General features: G+C 40.9%; 1 protein-coding gene across 6 annotated transcripts in view; it reads left to right on the plus strand.

Annotated features, from left to right (window-relative positions):
* The first annotated feature begins 5,448 nt into the window (after positions 1–5,448).
* Positions 5,449–13,736, plus strand: part of BRD3 (bromodomain containing 3) — a 54,476-nt gene continuing 46,188 nt past the window's right edge. The window contains exons 1-3 of one of the 6 annotated variants that reach the window (XM_074210752.1): positions 6,372–6,532; positions 10,920–11,042; positions 13,470–13,590. The gene's annotated coding sequence lies outside the window, so the exon portion shown is untranslated. Of the gene's footprint in view, positions 5,671–6,371; positions 6,533–10,875; positions 11,043–13,469; positions 13,591–13,736 lie in introns of those variants that run through there. The other 5 variants (XM_074210751.1, XM_074210750.1, XM_074210749.1 and 2 more) reach the window with 5 other exon arrangements.

The following is a 13,736-nucleotide window of genomic DNA, read 5'->3' on the forward strand; positions in this document are numbered from 1 at the left end:
AAAAAATCCACAATTAATTTAGATCTCCTCGCCCCCCTCCAAGGTTTAAAAGATCCTAGGTTGGCATTTTTCTTCAGGGTCAATTATAGTCCTTCATATATCAGATCTTTTGTGCCAGCCTCTACTGACATTTCCTGCTGATCTCACTCCTCTACTGTTCTCTGTAACACCTTTTAATGGAGGGACAAAAATGAGAGAGAGAGAATAGAATAAATGGGAGTGAGGAGGAATAGATGGAGGGAAATACATTTAGCAATAGCAATTGTGGGAAAAAAATATTGAAGCAACTTCCCTGATGAACTTATGATAAAGACTGTGATCCATTCCAGATACAGAACTGATGGTTATTTGAGCACAGATTGAAGAACATTTTTTCCTTTTTCCTCTCATTTTATTTTTCATAAGGTTTCTCTATCTTTGTGGGGGAAAGTGGGGATTATGTTTACTTTTACAAGACTATCATAGCAATGCATAAATAAATAAATAAATAAATAGTTTTTAAAAAAGTTTCTCCATTGGACTCTCTTGGCATGTTTCTCAATTGATTCTCTGATCTCATCACACAATACATTACAGAGAATAGGGAGGTGTTTTTTTAAATAAATTTATTTTTAAAATTAACAAACATTTATTTTCCTCTCCCTCCAATCTCCCCACATGAAAAAAAGGGAAAAGAAAAATCAAAACTTTGAAACATTATGCATTGTCAAGCTAAACAAATCCCCACACTAGCTACATCTTTAAATACATTTCTTATTTTGCATCTTGAATCCATCACCTGACATCTCTATCAGGAACTGAGTAGTGTGCTTCCTCAGTTCTCCTGGAATGATGTTAACTTACTGCACTGATCAGAGTTCTTTCAAGATTCTTTTTTTTTAATAGTGTTGTTCTTCCATAGATTGCTTTCCTGGGTCTATATCCCTTCTACTGTCTTCTCAAGTTTCTCTAAAATAGTATTTTTCATCCCTTAATTTGGCATAATAGCATTGTATTTCAATAGTTTTCCTATACCATGGCTCATTAAGCCATTTCCCCGATAAGACATTGCCCTAGTTTCCTATTCTTTGTTTCCAGATACAAAAAAAGCTATTATATTTTTTGTATAGATGGATTCTTTTCCTCTTTCTTTGATCTCTTTGGGATACATGTCAAATAGGTAAAAGAGTAAACACTATTAACTTTTTGGCTGTAATTTCAAATGCTTTCTTGAATGGCTCTACTGATAGGGCATTCATGTGCCTATTTTCCTGCAGCCCCTCCAACATTTATCATTATTCTTTACCAATTTGATGGGATAATTCATTTGTCTTAAAAAACAAAAAAACACTATTCCTGCAGGGTGCCTTTTTTCTGCCAAAGGTCATTTGGATGTTTATAACATCATTTTCCTGCTATATTTGGTCAAACATTTCATCAATTCATCCCTGTAGAGCTCTTAGATGGCAGTTCCAGACCAAATGGTCCATGGTCGGACATTCTCTACCCCTATTCTAGGGGGAAAACACAGAATTCTAGAATTTCTGAGATGGAAATGACTGTAGAATTCATTCTAGTCCAACTCAAATTTGAAAAAAAGAAAAAACCAGAATATTCCTCACAAATTGCCCTCTAGTCTTTGACCTTATGACCTCATTGGGCCTTTTTATTACTTAAACAAAATGACACACCCACTTTCTTTGGGGTTTACCTCTCCAGTGTGATTTTCCTTCTGTACCACTTGAGGGACAAGAACTCCAGTCAGTGATTTGGAGCTTATCCCTCCTTACCTGATGTTCCTTCCAATCCTGCTAGGGAGTGATATGCCCTTCCCCAGAAGACATCACCCCCAGCTTCTCCTGGATTGCCAGGTCATTTTCCTTGTACCTTAGTTTTACTTTTGTTAAGTACATTATGAAAATATGTTCAGAAACTAAGTATATATGCTTCTACCTAAAAGGATTTCAACAATTTAGTCCCTTGGATAGCTTAACTATGTCCCCTAGTACTTCATTAATATTATTAATTAACTAAGGGTACCTTCTTTTTGTTTGATAGGTAAATTTCACTCCTAACCCATGTTGGGATGATTACTGGGTAATTACTGGACAAAGAATGCCTTTATAAAAATCCACGTTTCCTTCACACAGACTACTTCATGCTTTCGCTTCTTAGAACTTCCTGCTAAGGTGGAATAAAGTTGCTCTCTGCTATATGGAACTGATCGCTTTCAGGAAGTTTAGACTTGTGGGTAAGAAAGTGGAGGGAGTTGGTTGTTTAGGAGGGAGATGGAGGGCTGTATGCCTCCAAAACAGGGCTTCTCTGCTTTTTTTTGGGGGGGGGGTTGTTTTTTTTTATTCAGAATCTGGAGAAACGATTTAAGTAGTAAGTTCTCCAGAACACATTTTTTTTGGTGTTTCTTTGGGAGACAGGAGAAAAGGGAATATAGGAACTAGAGTCTAGGAAGATAAAATAGAAAATGGTCTCTTCATCCAAGGCATGGAAAAGACAGATCTGAAACTTATCTTTTGAACCCATACAAGCTCTAAGAACACCCTGGGCCACTTGTAGCTATAAGGAGCATTAGGCAGAGGAGAAATTATTAAAATATGAGATAATTTTATTGTGTCTTTCTCTTTCTACCCTCTTCTCCTCTCTAAATTAATTTGGCTGGGTCTTTATCTGCCAAGCCTTTTTAGGCTAACAAATATACAGGAAGATGCATAGAAATGATTGCAGGTGGTTAGAACCAGGTAGAGTTAGTCAAGAAAGGTTTCATGGAGGTGAGTCTCAAACTGAGGTTTGGATATAGGATTGAATACAATATGATAGAGAAGTGGGAGGACTGTCTAGTCTAGAGCCTAGACTCTAGTCAAGACCAAGCGTGGAAGTGGATTTAGTAGTAGTTATAAGTGTGTGATGGTAAAAAGATTTTCCTGATAAGAGCAGAATATGCATGGCAAAATAGGAAAAAAAACAAAAGAGGGTAGGTTGACTAGCAATAGGTATAAAGTTTGGATGGCCATGATATTCAGCTTGAATTCAGGGGGATAAATGGAGATATTTTAGATTGACTTAATATGCATTTACAGAGTGATTACCACGTGTGGTGCTCTGTATTATAGAATACAAAGGAAATGAAAGAACATTGGCCCTGCCTTCAAGTATCTTAGGATCTAAGCTGTTGAGAAAGCAGTGACAGGTTATATAAATGATAGAATGCTGCCAATATGAGTTGGAAGGAACCTGAAAGTTCATCTAGCCCTTCATTTTATACATAGACTAAGAAAAGTAAAGTCATCTTTTATAGGATCATAGATGTAAAAGTGGAGAGACCTTCTAGTCTGATACTCACATTTGACAGATGAAGAAACAGACCCAGAAAGGTCAATTATACTATGGTAATTCCAGGTCCTCTCCAAAGTCAGAGCTATTTTCATTGTTATCACACCACCTTCCCAAGTTCATTCAGGAAATGACTATACCTGGAATCTGAACCTAGCTCTGACTCCAACTTCTGGGCTCTCTATTTTTCCAGTGCATCCTAATAATGTTTATGGATGATGATTTAGTACAGCCCTTCTTGGAATTTTTAAAAGAGAAATCAAGAAATATTGACCAGAAAAAATGATCCATTGCATTAATTATATAGATATGACTCCTCAGAAACTCATCCAGGCATATAGAGTAGAAATATTAGACCTAGGTCTATCCTTAAAGATAAGGGTTAATTGGGCATCTTTGGGTATACAGGAAGATTCCTTATTTCAAAGCTCCCTCTTCTTTTGGCTTGATCTAATTTTTGTACAGGACAGAGGTCAACAAAGCGGAGATAAGGCACTTGTAGGTTCTAGGCAATGTTTGAGAATTACATCTCTTTGTGTTGTTGGTTGTAGGAAGATTTTAACTTTTTCTATATCACATGCAATGACTTGTTTCAAAGTGCCTATAATAGTAGGAAGAGGGTTTTTTTAATTAAAAAATATGCATTAAAGTTAAATTTTAAAGCATCCCTTATATTGTCCTTTCTACACTTGTGTTTATTAGGTGCCCACCTTGCCTATTACTAGTTTTGGTTCTTGAAACCACCCTATTTTGTGTATTATACAGCAGGAACATCTATTCGAAATACTGTCAGGTTTTAGGATCTATTGGTGCAGCATTGCCTGGATTTCAAGCTAAAACTGAGTTTTACAATGGCAAATGACTTGTCAGCAGTGTGGACTGTTAGTAACTGACTGACTCCAAATTATTTTGGGGCAGTCAAATTAGACAAAGTTAGTTTGGAAAGGGTTCATGATGTGGACAGGGTGTTGGATATTTAGTGGACTTGGGTTCAAATCCTAGCTCTAGTGTCTTCTTCCTGCCTGTGTAAAATATAAGCATTATTTCATCTCATTGGAACTCAGTTATCCTATCCACAAAATGGAGGTGTTGGGATGAGGTGAGTTTCTATAACCTCAAATATTTCTAAATCTATGGTTCTTAAATCCTGTTTTATACATAGCAACAGAAAGACCTAGGATTTTCATTTTCAAGAGACTTTTGAACACCGGTGGTCACTGATAGGATGGTTAAAAATCAAAAAAGGGGTGGCTAGGTGGTGCAATGGATAGAGCACTGGCCCTGGAGTCAGGAGTACCTGAGTTCAAATCCGACCTCAGACACTTAATAATTACCTAGCTGTGTGGCCTTGGGCAAGCCACTTAACTCCATTTGCCTTGAAAAGGAAAAAAAAAAAACTCCAAAAAAATGGTCAGAAGGAACAGAGAATATTATAGCTGGAAAGGTCCTAGAGGTCCAACTCTCATTCTCTAGAGGGAAACAGTAAGGTCCAGGGATGTTTGGTGGTCACAGGGCTGATTTATGGCAGAGTAGGGACACCTGACTTACATTGCTCTTTCCAGTATGTAATTTCCCTATGCATAGAAAAGTGGGTAAACTTTCTCTTCCCCTCATCAACCAAACAAGTGTACGTCCAGGGCACTGAGTTTTGACTAATATAGGTTTATACGAAAAGAATAATTTTAGTGAAGATCACCTTTTGAAAGCACAGATAATGTAGAATTCATGGAAAATTAGAACACAGAATGTCAGATCTGGAATATGGAATGTTAGAACATATACTGTCAAAGCTGGAAAGGATGTTAAGAGATCATCCAGTTCAATCCCTTCATTAGACAGAAAAATTGCATCCTCAGTTTTAAACTCAATTCCCCATTCCCCACTGCCAAGGAAGGAAGATGAGTAGAATACATTTCAGTTTATTCCAAGGAAGAATTACAGGTGAGTGGTGAATTGTCTGGTTTGGAAAGCCTCTTCTCTCCTACGTGGCTACCAAATTAATATGTTAATTAACACATGTTTGTTTATAAACACTGGCGGCCTCTACAGGTATGTGCATCCCCAAATGATTCACCCAGCTGTTTTGTGCTGAAGTTCAAGGGTTATTTCGGCTTCACCTGCAGGGCAGTTTGTTACTGGCTCCTCTTCTGGGGGATCGGCATGTTTTCAGGCGCTTCCTCTGGCTGCTCCAGGCGTCCAGTTCTCTCCCCTCCTCTCCTCCCGCGCTTCCTCTCAGTCCTCACGGTGGTGGCAGGAAATTCACAAACAACGCCAACTTTCCCCGCCAGCTCACCGCAGCTGCCCACAGCTCAGGGGGCGTGTTGTCTCGGCGACTTGGGGAAAAATGTGAGTCTCTGGATATGTGGTTTGTAGATTCGACTTCGAATCCAGGAGAGAGGGGGCCTGGGGATGGAATGGGAACGCTTCGATCAACACACACATGCACACACTCACTCTCTCTCTCTCTCTCTCTCTCTCTCTCTCTCTCTCTCTCTCTTTCTCTCTCATTTTCTCTCTCTAAACAAAAAGGGCCGCAGGGCGCCCCTCTCTCTCCTTGCCCCTTCTAGCAATGTCTATAGGAAGCAGATCGGGGCTCGGTGTTGGGGCCGGAGGTCGGAAAGGGATGGGGGGACTTCCCCGCTGGAGATTTCTACAAGCATTTTGAAAGGGGTCCCAGACTCGTTTTTACCTTTAGAAGAAGGAGGGAAGAGAGAACACCAAGGGGAAGCCGGGATTTTCTCAAGGCAGGATCCTCTCCTTTGGTGGGTTCCCCCGGGGCCCACCGCCACGGCTGCCTCCAGCACCCCCCCCAACCCTCCGTCCCCCAGCCCTAGCCCACCTGCCAAGGGCCCGGGGCTAACTTAAATGCCTGACTCGCGCGCTGACCTGGGGGTAACCCCCCTACCGTTCCCCTATTCCCCCCAGTCGGGAGAAGGGGGGGCGGGGTGGGGGAAGGTAGTGGGGAGGGCGGGGGAGAGAAAAAGGCGGCGCCGGCTCGGCTGGGACATGTAGTCTGACGGGTCTCGGCCTCCCTTTGGCTGCCCCGGCGCGGGGTCCGGCTCCAAACTACGACTCCCGCCAGGCCATGCGCCGTAGCGCATGAGCCCTACATAGCTCTAGCGCATCTATTATGCTGCCTTGCCGAGGATAAAAAGAAGAGCAACCGGAGGGACTATAAGGCAAACGTTGCTGAAGCTGCCGGGGCAAAGTAATCTATTTAATCTTACCCTTATATTCGTTTGGTGCTGCGGTTGCATTGCTATCTCCGATCAGTCTTTTCTGGCTGGGGGGGGTGTTTGGGGGGGGTTAAAGGGGGGGCGAGGTGGGGGCGAAGGAGAAGCCTGTTCAGAAAGGCCAGTGCCTGGTGGAAAGAGTAAAACGCTCCCTGGGTTCTGCAGCCTTTGTGCATTGCAACAATGTAACAAAGCCAGCTTGGGGGACCGAGACACAGGAGCAGGCTGGGGTTGTGTGTGCCTCTCTGTTTGTGTCTTTGTGTGCGCGTGTGTGTGTGTATGTTGTGTGTGTGTTTTCCACCTCCCTCCTCTCCTCCGGATCGGGGCGCCCAAGGAGGAGCCCCGGCGGACGGTTGCATCGCGATCGCTTGCCTCCTTGGGCGCCCCCTCCCCTTCCCCCGCCGCCTGCCGGGGCTCCTTCTTGCCCCCTCCTCGAGCTGCCCCCTCCCCCAAGCCCGCCAGCCGCCCTCCCTGTACCCCGAGCGCCCCGCTCCGGACCAGGGAGCTGGCGGGGCCCGAGCGCGGGGTGCCCCGGCCGACCGCACAGAGCCAGCCTCGTCCGTCGCTGGCTCGCTCGCTCGCTCACGGAAGGGAATTTTTTTTTTCCCTCCCTGTGCCCGCCATCTTTTGAAGAGGGAAAATAAGGGGAAGAAGGGAAAGGTGAGCCGAGGCACTCTCCCCAGCTGCCCCAAAGGCGAGGTCGCCCAGCTGGGTCCGGCCTCGCGGCTCTCCGGAGGCTCCCGCGAGCAAATGGCTCTTCAGTTTCGATCCGCGGCGAGTTTCCCGGCTGGAGAAAGCCGCCCCCACCCTCCGCCTTTCCCTCCTTCGCCTCCTCCTCCTCCTCCTCCTCCCTCTCTCCTCTCTCCTCGGCCGCCCCTCCTGGCTCCGTCCAGTTTGAGTTGTGCCCGGGGAAAAGGAGGGCTAGAACAGGGGGACTAGGGAAGTGTGGCGAAGGGCCGGGACCCAGGGCCCGGGGAGGGGGCCATGGGGCGGGGGCAAGCGAGGCGGGCGGGAGGGTGGCTCGTCCTGGGCCTGGGCTACCCGCTCTGCGAGGCGCTCCCGAGGCGGGCTCCAGGTGGGCTTCCTCCGCTGGATTTCTTTGGTCTTTTCGATCAAAGTTCCATGGTCAGGGGCGGGAAGGCGAGACAGAGAGAGAAGTGAATTTTTGAGCCCCAGAAAAAGGGGCTGAAGCTCGAATTCAAACCCAGACTGAACTCTGTGTTTAAGCAAATTTAACTCGAGGCCACTCGGGTCTTATGGGGTATGTTTTCTTCCCTCCCCAGTTTGGCTCACGATGGCATCTTCCAGGATTGTGCCAAAATGAGAAAATAAGGGTAACTCTCCCAACTTACATGGGAATAAATATTCATTTCAAAATCCCCTCTTGCTCCTACTTGGCAAAGGAGACTGTTCCCCCCACCCCCCCACTAGTGTTCACAAGGAACTGAAATGAGACTCCAGCAGAAGGCATGATTTCCTTTCTCTTTGCAAAGTTTTCAAGGGAAAGGGAATGATGGTAACTCCCAGCCTGGGATTTGCCCCTTTCTCCTAGCTGCGATTGATTTGGAAGGATGAAGCATTGAAAGTGAATGGGATGCTCATAATCTGTGGATCATTGATTTGATGGGCCATAGCTACTCCAGAGCAGCTATAATAGTCCATCTTGTTAACTCATACTTTTAGGGACCTTTAAATAATGGGTAACAGAGGCTTCTGTTGTAGTTTATCATTTCAATGGGACACTAAATTTTTGGTGAAAAGCCTTCTGTTTCATAGTGCCCTAACTTGCCATCACTACCACTTGTATCAGAAATGCAAGCCCCCCCCAAAGAATACTGGCAAAGTTGGAATGGGGGGGGGGAGTCTCATGTGTGAAAGAGTCAAAGTATCCAAAACAAATGAGAGATTTCAGTAGGACAAATTAAAACAAAGATAATGAGCAAGCACCCCTTCCCCCATCCTCTAAGAAAATTCCAAGAAAAATGCTTCTCTGGGACTGTTCTCTTTGAATACTCCCTCCTCCCCCTCCCTTAATGGAGGAATCAACCAATCAGTCAATAATTATTTATTCAATATCTACCTAGTTCTTAACACTATTACATTTTGAGCTCAGAAGTATGACCTGTTGGACCTAGTTTATACTGAAGCAGTGAAGCATCATATTTGCAAATAAAGTAACTGATTAGGTTGGCTGCCTTCAGAACCTGAAGTGGCCCAGTGATTCCAGATGGTGAAATAATAGGGTACATAATGTCATAGGGACATCAGGATCATTTTCTGAACTTATTGGTAATGTTGAATCCAAATTTCATTTGCATAATTTTTAAAGGTCTTTCTAGATTCTAACTTTAAAAATGTCGTCTTGAAGTTGTAATATAGACACAATTTTAGATGGAGTATAGATTACAAGATTTTTAGATATTAAAAAGTAACTCTTGAAATCTGAATACTTCTGACTTGAGTTCCTTTGAAATCAGTTTGTAATATTTAGGAAGCAAACTTGTAAATAGGTTTCAGTATTAGTAAACATTCTCTTCTTTTCCTGAAACCCACTAAAGCCTGAATAACAGAAAGTGAAACTCCCAGAGGAAAAGAAAAAAGTGAAACTGGCCATAACTTTTCAGTAAATAGTTCTAGCCCTCTTACTTCAGCAGTGAGAAACATCTTTGTAGCAACCCAAGACACCGTTGCCTACTTATAATGCCAATTTGTGGAAGAGACTAGTGAAAATAATCGTCCCATAATAAGATGCATAACATTTTCAGTTTGTGATCTTGTGATTTCATTTACTTTGTTTATAGAAACTAAGCCAAGACAGTATTAGTATAATTATTGATTAAATATATCTTTAGAAATTAAGATGACTTAATGACTGAATTAAAAATTTGGCTTTAGGTCAGATCACTTGTATGCCAAGGTTCATGTAGGAAAGAATTGCTAAGATCCATTCCCAGGAAGATTTATGCTTATTTAAATATACATATATATATTAAATGTATATTATATGTGTATAATATATGCATATTCATATATGTATATATTACATATATATGAATACAAACTAACCTCATAGATAAAACTAATACAGTGAACTAAATTATAGCCACCATTTACTCCTTTTCAGAGTCTTATGAAATGATTGAATCTTCAGATAGTGGGCACCAGTCCTTTCTGCCCCTTTGACTTATGGTTCCAATTTTGATTCATTCTTAAAAATATATTATAAATCATAAACCCTGTGGTTTTTGTGACCCTAATAAAGATTCCAGAACATGAAAAATCATGGTACATTGGGTGAAATCTTAAAAAAATTTTTTTTTTAGGAGAGGGCAGGGAAAAGAATAAGGATACATGCTTTCTAATATTTGAAACTATTGCTGGTAATCACCCCCCCAACCACCTTGCATTTAGCTACTTTGTATTTATTTATGTTTACTTTATATTTATGTTGTAGATACTTATATATGCTTTTCTCCCAAATTAGATTGTTAGCTCCTTGTGAGTAGGAATTGCTTTAATCTTTGTACTTACATCTTCACCCAGAACTAGCAGAGTGCCTGATAGGCATTCAATAAATACTTGTTGAGTGATTGAAAATGAGTGGAATGAATGAATGATAAACTTTTTTTTTTTGGAGTGCTATAGAGAAATATGGGTTATTTTCATGGATGCTTCTGTCTACCCGAACTCCTTTGGGAGGCTTGATATGACAGCCTAAAGAGCACTTGTATTGTTTCTTAACTGCCTCCCTTTCTCTTCACAGCCAAGGCACTGTTGGGTACAGAAATATCAAGCAGGAGTCCTAGCAACATTCATGTGTTTCACATATTTGGGGTTAGTTTAGTTTTTTACTAAGAAGAATTGATTTAGTTTTATGCCCTATTCTGCAATGTGGTCTTGTATCTCCTTCATACCCACAGTTGCTCTAGAATAAATAGAGTGACCCAAGCATCTCTTTCCATTTGATTTTCTAAAATCCATCCCTGGATGCCAGTATGTACCAGTATAGAGCACATATTCCTTGTTGTCTCCTATCTGACAATTGAAAATCATCTTTCAGAAAGAATAAAGGATGGGATGGGATAGAGAGGGAGGGAAAAACTCACTCACATGGCATAAACTCTCAAATCTTGTTCTTGTTAATTCTTCAGAATTATAATAAGCCTGAGAAGCCAGGGAAACATTGGTGGAGAAAAGAGTAAGTGGGTGGAAACCATGTCTGTTGCTTCAATTTGTGGTACTAGTCCATTGTATCTTTGTAAAACGAACATTTTTTCTTTTTCCTTTTTCTTTCTTTTTATTTTCTTTATTTTTTTAGCCACCAGCCCTCTAGATTGGTTTTCTGCTTTACTTTGTTTTTAGTGCTCAACTGTAACATGGGGTCAGACCCAGGAAAAAGGTGCACCTCAGAGAATGCCTTTTGCTCCCTTGAAGGCCACTGAAAATATTGGTGGACAGAAGTTGATGAAGTGTGTTGGAGATCCAGTAAGTGGCAGATTCTCTGAGTACTGGGTAAAATAAAATTTGGAATGAACTTGGATGGCAGCGGGTGGGGGAAACAAAGTTTTTTTTTTAATAACATTATGTTTGTTTTTTAATGTTGTTTTTTTTAATACTAATCTGGGATAGCATTAAGTGTAATCTGAAAATGTTAGAGATATAACTACCTATGTGCAAATTGTAATTATTTTAAGAAAGCACCAAAATACATTAGAACTTTCCTATTTTGTAACTTATTAACAATTAAAGAAAACTAATAACAAATCAGCAAAGAAAATTAATTTGAGTTTCTACTGGTTATTCAGGCCTGAACTCACAATGGTGAGGGTGCCATAGAAGTATAAAACACAGCCACTGCCTTCCAGAAGCCCATAATTCAATTTGAAAAATCATAGAGCTGAAACCATAATTTTTGAAGTTATACAAAATTTAAATAACTGTAAGTCATTTTTGCCTGGTAGGTACAGCTCCTATGTAATCAGGTGATAGCAATATTCCAGTTACCAAGGGAGACTACCTCCCTGGAAATCTTGAAATCCTCTAAGAAAGTGGCAATAGTACCCTGTCTTTTAGGCCATTATGACCATTTTGCTCTTCAGTTTTCATGATTCTGAATTATTTGTTGCATCAAAATCTAGTTTCTATCCAGGAACGTAAACTTTTCAGGTGGAGGGAGGGAAAGGGAATTATGTTACTTTTATGGGAATGCACATTTAAGTCTCAGTGGAAAGTGTGTGGTTTGGTGGGGGGGACATGGTAGAATCTAATAAAGGCCTCAATTGAGAGAGAAATTGAACCATCCAAATTGTCTGCTTCCAAATTTTTTGCAAATTGATGAGCACTCCCAAGTTATTGCTTTAAAGAGCAACTCTAATGTAAATTTCATGCAATCCTCCCATTAGGAGTTAAGGAAATATTTGTTGGAGCTGTTGTCTTCAGCTTTACTTGACACACACAAATGTTTCTATTCTGTGTGTTTCTATTGGGATTTGGACTCTTTCCATGGCCATTTAAAAAAAATGCAAATATGTTTTTCCAGACTGAAATGTGTGGGGCTATTTCCTGGGGCTGGCTTGGATTAAAACAACCTATTCTGCTGTTACATTGTGTTGTTGCTTTATCCTTTTTTGGTTTTTACCAGAGTCTGAGAAGGACATGAATTAAAACTTGTCATTTGGGATGGGAGGTTGTTTCCCAGAAATCACAAGATAAAACAAAGCTGAGTGAGAGATCTAAGCACAGGTAGTCTCCTTGGGGAGCTCTAGATTCCAAGTTTTCCAAGCCTCAAATATGGGACTGTTCCCATTTCACAATTATAGTGGTTATAGATGTGTGTATGGCTCATGCTAGGTCTCTAATGCTTTTGAGTTGACAACTTCATTCTAAATAGAATGGGTTGTCTTTAAATAATTCCATTAGGGAATGTTTCATTTCTTTGGCCTTGGAACTAATTTTCCAATCCCACAATGAGTTGGATTAGTTAGTGTTTCAGAAGCTACTTTCACCCTTCTTTACAAGTTGCTTTTCCCTTTGTTTCTTAATTTATTGGATATGATTATAGTATCCATTTTCAAAGGATCTGGTCCAACAGACTCATTATAAATAAGGAAACTGAGGTCTAGAGAATTTAGGTGTCTTGCTCAAACTCACACAGGTAGCAGAGCAGAAATTCAAACACTGGTCTTTCCTCCAAATTCAGTGCTCTTTACCCATTATTCCTGGCATGCACTCATCCCCACAAAGGGATATGACCTTGGTGAGGTACTTACATAGGAGCCTCCACTTTGCTTGGTATTCAAGTAGAGGGAAATCTACAAACTAAGATGCTTTCATTATGTCCATTGTTAAATCTCCTCAGCCCAATTAATGCAGATCATATTTATATCAAACAAGTCACTTAACCCACTTTGGACTTCATGTCCCCCATCTGTAATTAGTCAGTCAATTGTTGAGCATTTATTAAGTATGTCTTAGGTGCCAGATACTATGACCAGGTGTTGGGCATACAAAGACAAAAAAATGAACAGCTCCCCCTTCTGAAGGGTCTTAAATTCTGTCATTATCTGTTCAGAGTAAGAATTAGATTAAATAATTACCAAGGAATCTTTGATTGTGAGTCTGAAGCAAATTATTTCAGAGAGATGTTGTTTGTACACAATCCATAAGCCCCAGTTTTCAAATTTTTCAAATTGTCACTGCATTCCTCAGTAAGGAGACATGTCAGGTATTCCCCAGGTCCTTTTTATATAATTCCACTAGATTTTTTTTTATCTTCTTTGGTCTTTTAACACATTCTCAGGCCCCTAAATAAATTAAATTGAGTTAGATCTCTTTGACAGTTACTTTTGCTCCTGTCCTGGAGAATAGTAGACTTTGGCAGTTTTAGAAATACTTGTACTTTTTTTTTTTTAGCCAAAGTTATTGTTCTGAGTGAGGCTTCCTGCTCCTGTGAAAGTCTATAACTGCAAATGGCTGGGTCTCTTCCTCTTATAAGGTGGATGGTTCTGGATGGGATAGAGAAGGCTGCATGCAGGTGATTGTTTGTCAATTAATTTTTTTGTGCATGATCACTTCGGTAAAGGCCCTTCCAGTTTAGATATTCTGTGCTCTAATTTATTTTCTAAAATTCCTCCTTAGTTCTTCCATTCTATGAATTTTTTTTTACTTAGGGACCTGATA

The sequence above is a fragment of the Macrotis lagotis genome, chromosome 1 (genome assembly GCF_037893015.1).
Source record: "Macrotis lagotis isolate mMagLag1 chromosome 1, bilby.v1.9.chrom.fasta, whole genome shotgun sequence".
In the NCBI taxonomy this organism is placed as follows: domain Eukaryota; kingdom Metazoa; phylum Chordata; class Mammalia; order Peramelemorphia; family Peramelidae; genus Macrotis; species Macrotis lagotis.